General features: G+C 37.5%; 1 long non-coding RNA gene across 7 annotated transcripts in view; it reads left to right on the plus strand.

The window, feature by feature from the left end:
• LOC147370846 (uncharacterized) overlaps positions 1-17,936 on the plus strand; it is a 290,061-nt gene that overhangs the window by 235,768 nt on the left and 36,357 nt on the right. The gene's annotated exons all lie outside the window — the stretch shown is intronic.

Consider the following 17,936-nt stretch of genomic DNA (forward strand, 5'->3'; position numbering starts at 1 on the left):
TTGAGAGATAAGCCATGGGTTGTAATACCTGTCCCATCATTTGCCTTAACATCCCAAGAGCAGTTCCTATCCTTTCAGAGAAATACAGCCTGAAAGTCTTTTCCAGGTTTGGGAGGCCTAAAGCTGGGGCTGTAGTGATAGACTCTTTCAGGGCATTAAAGAAAACCTTGCAGGTCTCATCCCAACCAAGTCTCTTCCTCTTTCCTCTTAACTTCTCATATAGCAGCTGGGCCAGATTTCCATAACCAGGGATCCAGATCCTGCAAAACCCATTTGTTCCTAAAAATCCCCTAAGCTGCTTTTTCATTTAGGGGTATCAGGTATTTAAGACGAGGGATGTCCTCTGGTGGTCGAACATTCTTTTTCCCTCCATTCTTATAAATGCAAGGTATTTTACTTGGGTAAAGCTAATCTGGGCTTTTTTGGGGGATAATCAATAACCCTTTTCATAAAGGAAATTTAAAGTTTAATAGTATCCATTTGAGAGCTGGTAAAATCTGCAATAGCTATGAGCAAGTCATCCACATACTGTAATAGATTACTGTTTGTTAAGGTTAATTAACCTTAGTTCTCTTACCAAGAAAGTCCCCAAAATATGAGGGCTGTACCTAAATCCTTGTGGTAGTTGAGTCCAGCAAAGCTGTATGGCCTCCCTTGTTCCTAGGTCCCACCACTCAAAGGCAGATTTTGGGATTCAGGATGGAGAGGAATGCAAAAGAAAGCAACCTTAAGGTCCAAGACTGAGAAGCATTTATCATTTCCTGGGACTTGGGATAGGAGGGTATAAGGGTTTGGGACTATGTGGTGGTTGGGAACCACAGCTTCGTTAACAGCTCTTAGATCGTGGACAAATCGATAAGATCCATCTGGTTTTTTAACAGGCAAGATTAGAGTATTTCAGGGAGACTCATAGGTGAATAGAATTCCAATATCTCAGTATTTGTTAACTAATGGTCTAAGGCCCTCAAGAGCTTCTGGTTTTAAGAGATATTGTCTTTTCCAGGGGTAGGAAGAATTTGGCCTAGAAGAATCTTCACTGGTGCATCATTTATGAGTAGGCCAGGGCTGGAGACATCCCACACCTGGGGACTGACCTCATCTAAGAAAGGGACAGACTCCTCCTTTTCTATGGCTGACTGCAAATGTTCAGACACTAGGCAAAGGAATTTATTGGCTTCTAGCTCTCCCCATGTCACTCTGGTCTGGAGGTGGGAAAGAAGGTCTCTCCCCAGTAGGGGAGCAGGGCAACCAGGGATGTATAAGAAGGGGTGGGTTCCTTGCCAATTGCCCACCTTACAATGGAGGGGCTTAGTAAAATTTCAGCTTTGGGGTTTTCCATCTACCCCCATCACCATTTTAGTCAGGGAGTCTAAAGGTCCTAGTAGGAAAGGAAGAACAGAGAAGGCAGCCCCCATGTCCAAAAGAGAGTTCACATCCTTACCTTCTACTTGTAGAGTCACTCAAGGGTTGAGAAGAGTGATCTGGACCTCACCATTCTCAGGGGTTTCTCGAGCCGCTGAGAATCATCAGTCCAGGTCGCCCAGGACTAACACAGAGGGAGCAGGTGTAGGGGTCTTCATACGCCTTCCCTTAGGGCAATATGGAAACTCCCCTTCCCAATGCCCATCTTCTCTGCAGTAGGCACACTGGGTGCGTCTCAGCTGTGGTGGATTTCTAAAATCCTTTTTTCTTCCTTGCTCTCCTCATGACTCTCGCATAGTGACAGGATGAATCAAGGCCAGGATTTTAGCCTGTTGTCAGGCCAAGGCTTGGGTCTGCCTCTCTACTTCCCTATCTTTTCATACTTCCTTTTGCTCCCTTTTGGCTTCTTCCTCCTAGTCCCTATTCAAAAATACCCTATTTGCCTCCTCCACCAAATTGGAGATTGGAGTCTCTGGTCCTTTTCCCAGTTTTTGCATTTTCTCCTTACATCTGGGGCTGCCTGGAATGGGCCAACAGGACTCTTGCTTCCATACTTTTTAGATCTGCCTGGGTGAAGTTTTTAAAGGCCTCTCCGAGTCTTCCCCAAAAAAGAGCTGGATTTTCATTCTCTCCCTGTGTAACCACTTTTATCTTATTATAATTAACGACCTTTTGGACACCCCGGGTCATTCCCTATAGTAGGCAAGTAGTGAGGTGTCTTAAGGATTTCTTTCCCACACTTGTATTGGGATCCCAATCTGGCTCTTTAGAGGGGATTTCCTCTTCAGCAAGGGCCAGACTGACATCCACCCACTGTCTTTCATCAGCCACCTTTCTAGCCTGATCTAGGATTCTAGCTTTTTCTTCATCATTACAACATTGGGTGAGGATGACCAGTATATCCAGGTGAGGGAGAAGTTAAGGCTAAGGTGCTCAAATTCATCCCTACATTTTTGGGGATTCTCAGAACATGAACCCAATTGCTCCGTACATTGGGTAATGTCTTGCATAGAAAAAGGAACATGAATGTGCATAGTTTTACCCTCCCTATCCAGTACCTCTCTTAGGGGGCAGATTTTGTCTGAGGATGAGCTTTCCTTCTGTAGAGGGCAAAGCTTACTTCCAGATCTTAATGCCATGGGGGAAGGGACAAATGGAGGCGGAGCCAAGGTGACTGTAAGCAACTTTCCTTCTGGTTCCGTGACTTCCAGGCTGGTCTGAACTTCCTTTCCCTGTGACCTTTCTGCCCAAGCTGAGGGGGATCAATAGAAGGTCAAGGGGATCTCCTGCTTCAGAGCTTGCCAAAAGAACTTTGAAAGACCATTTATCAAAGTCTTCAAGCTTATATTTTCTCTTTTTTCAGAATCCTGGTTAGAGGACCACAAAGGCCTGGACATTGAGAATCTGCTTCTATTTACCCTTTCATTTGCAGTATAGACTGAGCTGTAAAATGGTGTTGAATCCAAGTGACCCCGACTGGGGCCATTTTCCCCCTCTTCCCCAGGAGTAAGTAGGCCAGTATCGAGTACAGTATTTGATAATTTTTTTTTTTCTTTTTTTAGCCCTTCCAGCTGGTATCCCTCCCAGTGGACCAAAAGATATCCCAGCAGGGTGTTTAAAGGGAAGCTAGGCTTATTTCCCATTTTAATGGTGATATAGTTTATATCTTCGGAGAAGACAATGGCACTCCACTCCAGTACTCTTGCCTGGAGAATCCCAGGGACAGGGGAGCCTGGTAGGCTACCATCTATGGGGTCACACAGAGTTGGACACGACTGAAGTGACTTAGCATAGCATAGCATAGTTTATATCTAGTTCCCAGGGGACCAGTACTGGGGTGGATGTCCCATATCTGACTCTAGAGAGATTGTGAGCTCTCTCCTGGTCCCAAAGTGTCTCATTGTATATGCGTTAAAGGAAGTGTTCAGTAGTAAATATAATCAACAGGGCTATAGGACTAGTCCTGAAAGGTGAATTAACTCCTAAACATATGTTTAGTGTGTTCATTTTCATCCAAGATCAGATGAGACTATACTGAACCCCATCAATCACTTCCACGTGGAAGCATTCAGCTAAATGGGTGAATTTATAGAAACAGGGCACCCAATGAAGGGCTTCTAATGATCTCCCCTAGAACAGAAAGCACAATTGATGGGGAGAAGAGAGCATAGCCTCTCAGAAAATCTTACAAAGACCCAGAACTTCAGGCTGAGTATCGACAGTCAGAGTAAACGGGTCTTCAAAGAGAGCAAAAGAGGCCAGGTTGAGATAGAAAGAGTGGGGAGAGAAAAGAGGTCTAAGAGTGGGGGAGAGAAAGAGAAAAAAAGGGGTGGCCTTACAGACATCTCCAGCCACTTGCAGATAACCAGGCATTACAGGACATTTCCCTGGGCCTCCAGAGAATGGAGGACTGGAGCTCAGACCAACCAGAACTGAAATTCAAGTTCTCTGCCAAGAGGAGGTGCTCAGTCTCCAATCTTCAGCTCAGATTGAGGCCCTTCAACCAGATTCCTGCATCCAGGACCGGGGGACAGGAAAAAATAGAATAGGATAGGATGGGTTGAAAAGAGGGGTGAGATAAAAGGGGTCAACAAAATCTCTTTTTCCTTACCTGGTCAGGGCACTCTGGTCAGTTGTCTGTGTCAGGAGGAGACCAGGGACAAATGGGTCCCAGTTGCGGCCACTGGGTCAGGTCTGAGGCAGGCAAGATGGTCCTGGAGTACCCTGAGCAGTCCGGAAATCAGGGCAGTAAAAATGGGAGTCCCTTCATGGTTGCCAGTTGTTGTAGGAATGGGGGCCCCCTCCAGGGCCCCAAGAGTGGGCTCTTGTCTAACACTCAGAAAAGAATTGTTTGAGGAGACACGTGCTGACAAAACAAGAGACTATTGGAAGAAGGCACTTGGGCAGAGAGCAGAAGAGTAAGGGTAACCAGGAGAACTGCTCTGCCACATGGCTCGCAGTCTTGGCTTTAGTTTCCAGGTTGTCGTTGGCCAATCATTCTGACTCGGAGTCCTTCCTGGTGGCACTTGCATCACTCAGCCAAGATGGATGCTAGTGAGAGGGATTCTGGGAGGTGGACAGACATGTGGTGTCTCCTTTTGACCTTTCCCAAACTCTTGCAGTTGGTGGTGGGTTATTAGTTCCGTGTTCCTCCCAGGACCTCCTGTCGTAAAACAACTCATGCAAATGGTTACTAGAGAGCCTGGACAGGGTGGGCAGTTTCAGTAAGCATGCTTCCCCTAACAGAGGCATATTACAGATTTGATCTTTATTCTGACTCCTTGTGTTTTCTGGACTTTGTCTTTGATCTTTAGCTGTGTCCTAAACTGAGAATCTTCCTCTGGCTAGGGGAGTTAGAGGTGAGAAATAGATTTATTTTCTAACGTAGAAAGTCCGAATCCTCTAAATTTTACATACATATTCCCTAGTTGTTGTTGCTTTTAAGATTATCTGCTTTTTGTAGTAATTAAATACATACAAGTAAGAGAAAACAGCTTACATTTTCAGTGTTCTTCACAAAGATACCGTTGTCCAAGCGTAAAGGTTTTAGATGCCACTCTTGATTTCTCTTTTAATCGCTCTCTCTGAAGAAGACAGAAATTCTCCAGCAAGACACAATATGTGACCAAATGCAAACATGAAGAAACAACCTGATGAGAATTTTTTTTTTTTACCAAAAATCCTTTTCTTTTTCAAGTAGTTTAATGGAAAAAACAAACAAACAAATAGTGAAGTAACAAAATATTCATATTTTAAATATTTAAATCTTTTAAATCCAGCTTTATTTACATAACACTGAAAAGCTTACAAGTTTTCTCAGGTGTATCTTGTAGTAATAATTGAATTTAATTTATATGAATGGGTAAAACATGAAATATATGAATTTAGCTTTGAGCTTACAGCAAAAGAGGTTAATATAATTAATATTATATAATCTAAATATAGTTGTAGGACCTAACACACTCTGTAATTATTTATGAGTGTGAATTTGCACAAGACAGTGAATTCTCTATGAGGAATTTTGATGCTACTTTTCTTTTTAGGTCTCAAAATTTTGAATGTCTGTCACGTTAATGGACTTTATTTACATGTTTTAAAATGAGATGAATATAAAAGTCCTCAGCTATACATTCAGCTAATAATAATTCCATTTAGCCCAGACCAAAGAGATTTCCAGTATTCTCTCCTTTAGTCAGGTTTCTAAAAGAAGGATAGAAATAGATGATGGAGGTTTTTTCTAATTTTCTATAAACAGATAGTGATAAAATGACTCCTGTCAAAAAGTTGCAAATAATACTAAAAACAGCAAAGATCTCTGAAAATAGATCATTCTGATGACAAAGATTCCTAGTCCTTTTTTCCCCCCTTTTATAGTCAAGGCTATGGTTTTTCCAGTGGTCATGTATGGATGTGAGAGTTGGACTGTGAAGAAAGCTGAGCACCAAAGAATTGATGCTTTTTGAACTGTGGTGTTGGAGAAGACTCTTGAGAGTCCCTTGGACTACAAGGAGATCCAACCAGTCCATTCTAAAGGAGATCAGCCCTGGGTGTTCTTTGGAAGGAATGATGCTAAAGCTGAAACTCCAGTACTTTGGCCACCTCATGCGAAGAGTTGACTCATTGGAAAAGACTCTGATGGTGGGAGGGATTGGGGGCAGGAGGAGAAGGGGACGACAGAGGATGAGATGACTGAATGGCATCACTGACTCGATGGATGTGAGTTTGAGTGAACTCTGGGAGTTGGTGATGGACACGGAGGCCTGACGTGCTGCGATTCATGGGATCGCAAAGAGTTGGACATGACTGAGCGACTGAATTGAACTGAACTGAACTGACAGTGAATTTTAAGTAACTGCTTTTTAACACTATGAAGAAAATTCAGCTTATATATAACTTTTATGTAATGGCTTTGAATTCTGACCAAAATACATAATTTGTATCAAGGCTTAGCAAGGGTCATATTAGGATATTAGTGTACTTCATTTCATCAGCATCAGAATTAATCATTGATCAGCTGGGTTAACTTGATTTACATGTAAAACTGTGCAGAGTTCGTTTTATTCTTTCTGATGTGCACACTAGAAATTGTAAAGGCATTCAAGCTATGCTCAAGTGATTTCAGATTAAAACAAAATAGTTTGGGTACTCAAGCTTTAATCAAAAGCTCAGTCTTCACATATTTATATGCAGAATTTCAGCGATATTTATCAAATAAAGAAAGCAGCCTAGCTTGACGCTCTGTGATGACCTAGAGGGGTGGGATGGGGGTGGGAAGGAAGCTGAAAAGGAAGGGAATTTCTGTACCAACATGTTTGTCTATATCTACGTCTGTGTCTACACTTATGGCTGATTCATGTTGTTGTACAGCAGAAATCAACACAACACTGTAAATCAATTACCCTCCAATTACAAAACAACAACAACAAATCAATGTCTTTACTAACAGCTATTTAACGTATATTTTGAGCTGAGAGCTGCCTTACAAACACAAATTTATCAGTTTAAACAAAGCCATCTCAAAAGACTACAGAAGCATTGGTCCACTCACCATGACAACATACAACAATACACTGGTTTCCCACCAGAGAGAGGAAAGTAATGGATAACAGACATACAAGAAAACAATGGTCATGATCCTTGTCATCAAGGAGATTAAAAACTGGTTGAACTGCAGGACAACACTTTTTACCAATAGGATAATTAAGGACTTGAAAATATTTGATTAACAATGAGCAATAATTTCTATCAGTGTATCAAGGGAGATTAAAAGGTTTTCTAATAGAAATACAAAACCAAAATTTTTCATTAAGTGATATGCTGCAAGTTCTTTTAACTGACATTAAAGACAATAGAGATAGATACTTCAAGCAGAAAAGCAAACTTGTGGTAGAAAGCTTAAAAAGGACAATCATCTACCTATCTCAATTGTCCATACCTGTCACTTAGGTGACTAAAACCTAAGGGGTGTGGCTCTTTGGAAAGAATGTATTAGGGAAGTGGGGAGACAAGTATCAAGACTTTAAGGTGCAGCATTTCTAGCCTGTTCCAGGAACAACATATGCCAGCATGGTTGTTACAAAAGGATAGTGAAATAAGGTTAGAGAGGAGGTGCTGAAGGACTGGAACTCTGCAGAACCTCATAGTATTTGTAAGACTGAATGTGAAACAATTCCTAATTTAATCCCTTGGTCATTTTTTATTTAATATATAAAATATTTAAATAAATAAAATTAGGCAAAGTTTATATTAAAAGTACTACTCCAGGCTAACTTTGTTAATGAGGTAAATCTTTAGCCACTGGTGAATGTCTTGGAAGAGAGTCCAGAGGAGGTAGCTTCCAGCACTCCAGAGAGGGAAAGAGTGCATAAGGGGAGTGAGCAAGTTGGTAAGAAACACATCCCTAAAAGAAGATTCAGAAAATGGACATAACCAGCTGAAGTGGTGGAAAAACCATAAAAAATCCAACATTGCTTGCTGATGATTTTTTTCCTCAAAATTAGTCCTTGCATTCATCCATAGATTTTTCTACAGTCTCTACTAAAAATGATCTCAACAGCTATATTTGCTGAGCTAGCCATATGCTACCAACCGATGATCTAGACTCTAGGAAATTTTTTGTATGTGTATGTGACTATTTTCAATTTTGAAAGTGTTTTTTCACACATTTACCATGAAGTGAGATTCATAATGTTCAAAATACCTTATAGGCAATAAGTCTGCATCTGCTAACATGTCCCAGTATTTCCTTTACTTATCAAAACTCTGTTAACCTTCTTAACACAATGATATGAAAATGAAAATAATTATCTTGTAAACATCCTTCAACTTATAAGCTATAAATAGTATGACTTAAAATGATTTACAGTAAATAATTATCTAATTATATAAAAGTGCCCTCCACATCTTAGATCATCTTTTAGAAAGCAAATAAGATTATTATTGTTAATGTTTATCCGTGTGGGTGAAGCTTACCCAAGGTGACCTTAGTCTTAAAAATTGGAGCTAAGGTATGCATATAAAAAGCTATAGAACTCTATGTTTGGATTATCTACTCAGTCCTTTATTCACTTATTGATCTGTTTCCAATCTTATATCTCTTGGTAATAAGTAGGTTTATATTGTAAATTGTCTATAACATTGTAAATTATTTTTCTTCTAATATTCAAGTTGTTGGTTCTTTTTGGGTTTTTCAATTTATTTTGCAGATAGCCAGAAAACATCAACCATGCCAAATCTTAATATTTTGACCCTGCAGATAGTTACAGTTCTATTAACATTGTAAAATGCTTAATTTCCTTGCACTATTTCCATATTTATGGTAGTTATGTATCAATAGGAATACCAGAGTTTTTGGTGCTTCAATTTCTTTGCTTTATGTATTATGAGACATTTTTTTCCTCCAGTGAAATAATTAAATGTATATTTTTTTACCAGGAGAAATGATAAGGTTGGAATAATGTTTTGTTCTGCATTGACTTTCTATATATTACCATTAATTATATTTTGCTGTGAAAAGGAATAACATTTTTGTACTTTTCAATTGTTATATATAATTTGGTAGCATTTTACTTTGACCTTTTTAAAAAATAAAACGTAAATGTTATATTAAAATGCTTTTGAAAACAAAGTGTCATATATTTAGCCATTATGAGGAATGAATTATATGTGTGTATATTACATTTCCAAATATATTTGGTTTATAAAAATATAATAAATTAACTAAATTTTGTTTTCATGTGAAACTCAATTACTCTAACTTTTAGAAATGAAAGGTTAAATATAAATTAAAGAGTTAGAAAATTCACTATGTTATATTTCAATGAATGTGGTATACCACAGCACGCATTTCTGAGCTCTCAGAACTGTGGGTTTGTAATGGTTCATGGCACTGCCAGTAATGAGTCTGCAGGGAGCTTTGCTATAAATGCCCTGATTCTTTCATTTGCTCTCTTCCTGGTGCATGATGGGATGCCTAACTGTGTGAAATCAAGCCATGGATTATCCATTTACTGCCACTTTATCCCAGGGGACATGAACTTGAAAATAAATAGGCCTTGCTCTTGTAATAAATTTGCAGCAAAATGTGTTTGTATCCCCAGTGAAAAAATGACAAGTCAAATTTATTTAGAATTTGAAAATGTCACTTTTTGCTAAAACATTGTAACTCTTTAATGACTGGGATTGTGCAAATACTAAAAATACACATAGTATATTTTTGATGCAGTGTGTTCTATAATAATTTGTATTTATATTTACCTTAGTGTATACTCATCTTTATAAATAAGGCTCAGTCTTCTTGGAAAGATTTTATATTAAACAGTGATTGTTGATGTGTAATGAGTTGATTCAATTATAAGAAAGCTTAACTCCACAGGAGGTTATCTATATAGGTAATATCAGGAAACTTCTTCCTGTGTAATTTTATTATCTGACTAAATTGTCACTGCTTTGAAAGTTTAATGTGATGTCTATTTTCTAATGGTGAATAGTGTTGCTATAATTTATATATAACTGAACATGACTATATTAATATGCAGTCTTTTAATTGGCTACCTGATGTGAAGAGCCGACTCATTGGAAAAGACTCTGATGTTGGGAAAGGCTGAGGAAAAGAGGAAAAGGGAGAGACAGAGAGTGAGATAGTTGGAAGGCATCACTGACTGATTCAATGGACACGAGTTTGAACAAACTCCGGGAGATACTGAAAGACGGGGAAGTCTGGCATGCTGCAGTTGATGGGGTCACAAAAGAGTTGGACACGAGTTAGTGATTGAAAAAGAACAATTGAATTAGTAAACTAGAATATTCAGAAATACTAATAAATTTATATTTAAGTACCATATTAAAATGTTACACATGCTGTGTTTTTTAGTTTAGTCATAAAGAACTTGAAAGACTAATTTTGTTCAGAAAGAACAAATTGAAGCAGAATAATCACTTTTCAGAAACTTTCATTAAAAACATGATGTATACCTGATGCTGAATTTACTTTTCCTCATTCAGGTGACCCTGTCACCCAATATTATGGCTTTAAGCAACAGTGTATAGTTTAGCTTTTCAAATAAGATCCTCTACAGATGTGATTTGACTTATTCAAAAACTAATTCTAAAGCATGGTGTTTATATACCAACTTCCCATGGTATTTTCTTAGGAAATTATATCTCAAAATGCCTGGATACAAATGAAATTTTGTTAAAACAAGAAGCACAATCTTTGGATTGCAGAGTAAACTCTGTGTGAAAGTTCTCTGTCAATTCTTCAAAAAGTCTCATAGATCCTGGGAGTCTGTGAAAACCTTTTGTGTCACAGAATTTCCAATTATTTAAAAATTATGCTGTGATATCTGCCTCTTATAGACAAACTTCCAGGAATGTGAAGAAATAAGTACCTACTTTTAAAGTTTTAAAATGTTATTTGAAAAAAAATAATTAACCTTATCTAATTTTCCCTGTATTAGAGTATTAGAAATATCAATACACTTTGAGATGATGAGGTATTTATTTCATCTCAGGTTAATTATCAATCATTAGTTTCCATGTGCTGGGGAACCTGACAAGTGTTGCCTTGCAAATGAGGGAAATGCTCTAAAGCTAAACAGCATAGCTCATTAATACCTGCTGTGTCCTCTAAGAAAAACTGCCATAGACCTTACAAAGAGAGGGCAGAACAGGTCCATATTATTATCCTTCCCTGTACCCCACCTCCATTTCCTCCCTGCCTATTTAATCAGAGTATAGAAACTCCAAGAGAAATCTCAGATGCATGGGCTTTTCAGGCAAGAAATATTACAGATGGTTGTCATTTCCTTCAGAGAAGGCAATGGCACCCCACTCCAGTACTCTTGCCTGGAAAATCCCATGGATGGAGGAGCCTGGTGGGCTGCAGTCCGTGGGGTCGCTAAGAGTCGGACATGACTGAGCGACTTCACTTTCACTTTTCACTTTCATGCATTGGAGAAGGAAATGGCAACCCACTCCAGTGTTCTTGCCTGGAGAATCCCAGGGACAGGGGAGCCTGGTGGGCTGACCTCTATGGGGTCACACAGAGTCGGACACGACTGAAGTGACTTAGCAGCAGTAGCAGTCATTTCCTTCTCCAGGGGATATTCCTGATCTGGGGATAGAATCTGTGTCTCCTATGTCTCCTGCATTACAGGCAGGTTCTTTATCCACTAAGCCATCGTGGCTCATTAAAACTTCAGATAATAGAGTCTTTAGATGGAGATATGCATGTTTATTTTTTGGTACTCCTTACAGAAGGAGTTGGTGAGAGATTGCTTACAATACTTCTTTGCAGAAAAGGTGATGCCTATAGTAAGAAAAACCAGTATCACGTGATCTGGTGGGAAAATACTTATCGACAGCCCTTGAACTTCATTTGTGCTAGGCATGGAAAGGGAACTTGAGTGAATTAGTCTGGAGAGAGGGTGAGAGGGTCAGCAGAATTTTATATCACATATTCTAATTGTTAATTCAAATCACAATAAAACCCTAGTGTTTCATTCCCTTAACTGTCATCCTAACATCCTTAAACATCCTCATTGATTTTCTCCCTTTGTTCTTCTGAGCAGTTACTAACCTTCCTTCTTTTCAAAAACCCACTTTAAGATATCTTTATTTTCCTTTTGAAGAATTTTTGACTTGAAAATACAAGACCTTCCCTGTTATATGCATATCAATTCTATTGTTTTAGAAAGAAAAATGAAGTTAGGTGTGGAGTGGATTTTTACAAGTTAGGCTGCAAAATCAATGCATGAAAAACTTGGTTTTGACAGAACGTGTATTCTGGTTAATGATCAATCTCTTCAATCTGTACGAAGATCTTTATTAAGAGAGTGAGCCTTTTTCAAACTGTTGAATCTGTGTTAATGTGTAGGACTAAGAGTACTGAGAGTCTGCAATTTAATTGTAAAGCTAATTTAAAAGTCACCTAATCTCATACTCAAAACCCATCATCAATCTATGGACTTCCAGTTGATCTGAGGCCAAACAGTATATAAAAGAATTAAAAAAAAATCACAAGTTCTGTACATTTAATAACTGACCATTAACTCTGAAATCTCCCTCTCTTAAAATTTAGATAAATAAAATCAGTCAAGACTCTTATATGTAATCTATCTCAGATAAAATCTCAGGTAAAAAAGTACTATTAACATATGCTTTTAATATATGTTAATAGTACTTTTTAATATGTATATATCAGTAAACTAACTGTCACATTTTTATAAAATTGTATATAAGTGGGAATGTCTGGAAAGCAGTTCAGTAAATACTGATAAACTCAAAAACTGTATTCAATATTTCATTTTCTTATGCTAGTAGACATTAGTCTAATATTAGTCACTGCTAATAGTGCCTTGAAAGCAGAGTAATTTTTAGGCTCTTGTGTCTGGAGGTAGAGTTCATCACAAGTTGCTTGTGTACTCTGTGAAGGACCCCTAGGTGGCAGTGTGGTAAAGAATCCGCCTGCCAATGCAGGAGATGCAAGAGACATGGGTTTGATCCCTAACAGGCATTGGGAAGATACCCGGGAGTAGGAAATCGCAACCCACTCAGTATTCTTGCCTGGAAAATTTCCATGGACAGAGGAATCTGTTGGGTTACAGCTCATGGGGTTGCAAAGAGTCAGACACGACTGAGCGACTGAGAAGACACATGGTCCATGAAATTAATGAAGCCTTGTGATCATAGAGTTTGTTATCAAAAACATTGACCATTTAAGATGACTGAATAGTAACAGAAACTTGCCAAGCATTTTACTATCAGTCATATGAATTCCCTAATCTAAGCAAGATTTGAGGCAATATTACATACTCATATAATATACTGGGTATTTTATCACCAAATACATCTTGGATATCTTATTTCATTTTTTTCCCTCTTTCTATACCAAGAAATCAGAATGTTTACAAAGGAAATTGCAATATAAATTTTTCTAAAAATTTTTGAATGAACTCATCCTAACTTCCTAGGATATTGTATTTAAATATTCCTCAAAAAGAGTTAGAAGTAAAACATTTAAGGTCATTTGGAATATGTCACATATTTTTATGAAAAAGTTCCCAAGATGTATTCTGTGTTCTGCAATATTCTAGGTGTCACACACACACACACACACACAAACACACCCCTGTTTTGTGGATAAAGTAGTCAAAAGTAAAATATACCATTGTTTGGAGCTTTATAACCACTCAATTCTACTTACGAGGCTGTATATGAATTACATTCCTATAGACATTTGCATTTTAGCACATCTCTAGCTCAGATGGTAAAAAATATGCCTGCAATGCAGGATACCTGGATTCTATCCCTGGGATGGGAAGATTCCCTGAAGAAAGGAATGGCTACCCACCTAATATTCTGTCCTGGAGAACTCCATGAACAGGGGAGCCTGGTGGGCTACAGTCCATGGTGTCACGAAGAGTCAGACATGAGTGAACGACTTTCAGTCACTGATCAGTCAACCAACTTCATATTTGCTAAAACTCTAACAAATTTCTCACTAAAGAAATCAGCTTAACGTTGATTAACTTGAAATTGAATTTTAAAAAATTGAGAGCCTTTTACTTATGCATTAGCCACATTAAAAAGAGTGAAACTGAGGAGCATCTTTGTTTAGATTTTTGTGTACCATTGAATGATCCACAATAGCAGGTTTGCTCATGGATGTTGCTTCTGGAAATATTTATTCTCGTAAAATTGTTGAAGAGAGACAAAATTCAGCTGTATGTTTTTTAGTTGAATTATTTGAAAATACTATCTTGAATGTGGTTCCTGCAGAAGTTCTATTTGTGGATAATAACGTTCATTTGTAATTTAGTTTTATGGTACTTTCTAAAGTGCCTGCTGTAGTATGACAACACCACCTGGGCCACACTTATAAAGTCTATCATATTGCAAGGTTTATAACTTTTGTATAGGTTTGTAACTCAATGGCAAAAATTTCATAATGGCAAAATCTTGATTTACAATGCCCCTGCCTGGGGACAAATCATGTTCATACATTTTTGTGTAAGAGAGATACATACTTTGAGATTTTAGAAGAGTTATCATTCTAAAGGAAAATAGGTCATTCTTTCCTCTGTACATCCATATAAGGCATCATATGAGAAACAGAACCCAAAGATATATGTTGAAAAACATTGTAAGTATGAGTCAGAGTAGGCAAAAATACATTAGATTCCCTAAAATAATATTTGAGATTATTTTATTTCAAATAATATTTGAGATTATTTTATTTCAAATAATAATTTGAGATTATTTATCATTTTTAGGCTAGGTTTTGGTTCTTTCTAAAAGAGAGTCACATATATAGAAATTTTCTTAATGTAAATAAGCATTAAATAACTCTGAAAATAGTTTAAGTATTTTCTACATGCTTTAAAGCATTTATTTCAATTCAATGAAATAATATTGAAAAAGAAAATTGGTAATAAAACCTGCAGTCAGATGGAAACTATTTGGCTGCCTTCAAATGTGTATACATTGTTTTCCTGAATGAAATTTACCATGATGATATGGGCCTTGAAAATAAAGTACAGGGTTCATGTTCTGATAGCATGTAAAGTCTTTGCTCTCATTAAATGAAACAAATGTACATTTTTATCCAAACAAGTTAACTTAAAGAAATGATCTTTTACTTCTCAGTTATATTCCTTAATACCACCCCTTTTCTATTATTTTATGTTTATTCAATTTTTAATCTTGTATCATAGTTCTCTTTGAATTCCTAATTGAGTTATGGTATAACCTATTAAATCAGGTAAATCTTCTCATCTACTGACTATGAATACTGTAACAGGTAAATATATTTTCTCTAAGTTAAATGACACAAAAGTAGCATTTCCTAGATGAATTCTATTTCTAGAAATCCTACTTTATGAACACTGAGTAAAATGTCATTTGATCTTACATTTTGCATTTTTCTATTACATGATTTCAGATTCTCTTATATTTGATTATTGATTATATAGAGGAACAGTAGGGAAAAAACCGTAAGGAAACTAATATTTTCTATCTGTAAAGAAGAACTTGACCACATTTTATGTACAATTGATCTCATTTTTTCACTGTAGTTGTTTTGTAAAGTTGCAGTCAATACTGACTTGGTGAATCCAGAGCCATTGTTCTTAGAGGAAACACAGAGGTAGTTTCCTGAGAGACTCTCATCATGACATTTTCATCAACCAGTCAAACATAAGCTTGTGTTTTATATGCTTTGGTTATAGACACCTAATATATATTTCTAAGAAATCATTAATGATAGGCAGTACTTATTTGTAAGAAAGCATTAACTGAAAAGAGTTTCATAGTTTCATGAACCTAGATAACATGATTACAAACATATTTGGCTTTTAAACTCACCGAGTGATGTGAGCAATGCTTATTTTCTCAGTTATCTCATAAATCCACAAATTTAGCACTTGTCCCTCTTTTCCATAGCTTCATCATAAACTATACATTTTATTTTAACACTTTGTAAAGCATCACCCTATAAAAATCAGTAAATTTTCTCCTCTCTGGAAGTACTACATTGTTGATTGACTAACATTGAACTCAGATAGCACAGTTCATGCCTGAATGTGTCTTATCACTTTTATTTTCTCCAGAGGGCACATCACAGCCTTCTTGTGCTTAGAAACAATAGACAGCACTTTAACGTTACTCTTGGGGGCCATTTGAAATAGCAAATTCTCTGACAAATAGCACTGAAATGCAAAAATGTGGGACTAAATATATGGGGGGGAAAGCTCTTAATTTCAGGAGACTTGAGACAAGATGGCAGGGCATACCCTTGTTTGACCTCAGCTCTGGATGCTCCTTGCTGCTGCTGCTGCTAAGTCGCTTCAGTCGTGTCCAACTCTGTGCGACCCCATAGACGGCAGCCCACCAGGCTCCCCTGTCCCTGAATTCTCCAGGCAAGAACACTGGAGTGGGTTGCCATTTCCTTCTCCAATGTATGAAAGTGAAAAGTGAGAGTGAAGTCGCTCAGTCGTGTCTGACTCTTAGCGACCCCATGGACTGCAGCCTACCAGGCCCCTCGGTCCATGGGATTTTCCAGGCAGGAGTACTGGAGTGGGGTGCCATTGCCTTCTCCTTAGGTGACTCTAATTTTTTGTCCCTTTGTGCATGTCTGTGAAAGTCCATGAATGCTGATTTTGGGGTTACAAATAAATTTTAGCCAGAAGGAAAATCCACAATTTTGTGATCTGTAGTTAATAAGAATCAACAATCTTGAAGATACTTTTTGAAAAAGATAGAGCCAACAGAAATCAGGGATCAACATTTCTTTCCAGAAAACCCTGGAGCTGCGTCTGGTTAACAGTTTCTGGGACTGAGATGTGCTTAAAATGGCTTTGAGTGTGCCTACATAATAGAGGAAGGAAACGTAAAAGCAGGAATATACAAGGATCAGATGAGATAGTACTTACCTTTGTTTTATGTAAAGAGTAACAAACCAAAACAGATACAGAAAAGAGAGCAAGGCAACTTATTTTTAAGTCTAGATGTTCTTAACAGAGATGGATGCATATAGAAATTAGAACAAAAGATTTTTAACTCACACTGTGAAACAAAATTAAGTAAACAGAATTAGGTGAGTAAGGACTTACTGTCCATGATGGATGCTGCTTGCTACAGCTTTTATTTTATCATGTCTATGTCTAACCATAAGCCTTTCAATTTATAGCAGCAAGTGTTTTAATAGTTGGGATTGAGAGTGGGGCAGTCTAGGTATCATAAAGTGCCAAAAAGACAATAGTTTTTGTTGTAAATTTAAAAGGAGAGCAGGCCAATAATTAAATAAGATGCATAATCACAATGTGTCTTTTAGTAGCTATAAAACCATTGAGTGTAAGTCATCTTTAAAAATTGTAACTTGCGAGAAAAAGCAAAAAAAATAAAAATAAAAAAAATAAAAAATAAATAAAAATTGTAACTTGCTATTTTGTTTTAGTCACAACCAGAAGATAATTGGACACTTTACATATATTGATTAAAAAATCATAGTACAGAGGGTTTTAAAGACTGCAATGTTAAAATAATTTTTAAAAGCCAAAAAAGTCATATGAGTATAACCTATTTTATAGCAAGTGGATTATTATGAAATTTATATCACACAAATTCCATGCCAACAAAGGTCCACCTAGTCAAAGCTATAGTTTTTCCAGTAGTCATGTGTGGATGTGAGAATTGGACTGCAAAGAGAGCTGAACCTCAAACAACTGATGCTTCTGAACTGTGGTGTTGGAGAAGACTCTTGAAAGTCTCTTGGACTGCAAGGAGATCAAACCAGTCCATCCTAAAGGAAATCAGTCCTGAATACTCACTGGAAGGGCTGATGCTGAAGCTGAAACTCCAATACTTTGGCCATCTGGATGTGAAGAACTGACTTATTGGAAAAGACCCTGATGCTGGAAAACTGAAGGCAGGAGGAGAAGGGGATGACAGAGGATGAGATGGTTGGATGGCATTACCAACTCAATGGACATGAGTTTGAGCAAGCTCAGAGAGTT

Source organism: Bos grunniens, chromosome 6, assembly GCF_055505025.1.
Source record: "Bos grunniens cultivar Pamir isolate PY7600 chromosome 6, Bosgru_T2T1.0, whole genome shotgun sequence".
NCBI lineage: Eukaryota > Metazoa > Chordata > Mammalia > Artiodactyla > Bovidae > Bos > Bos grunniens.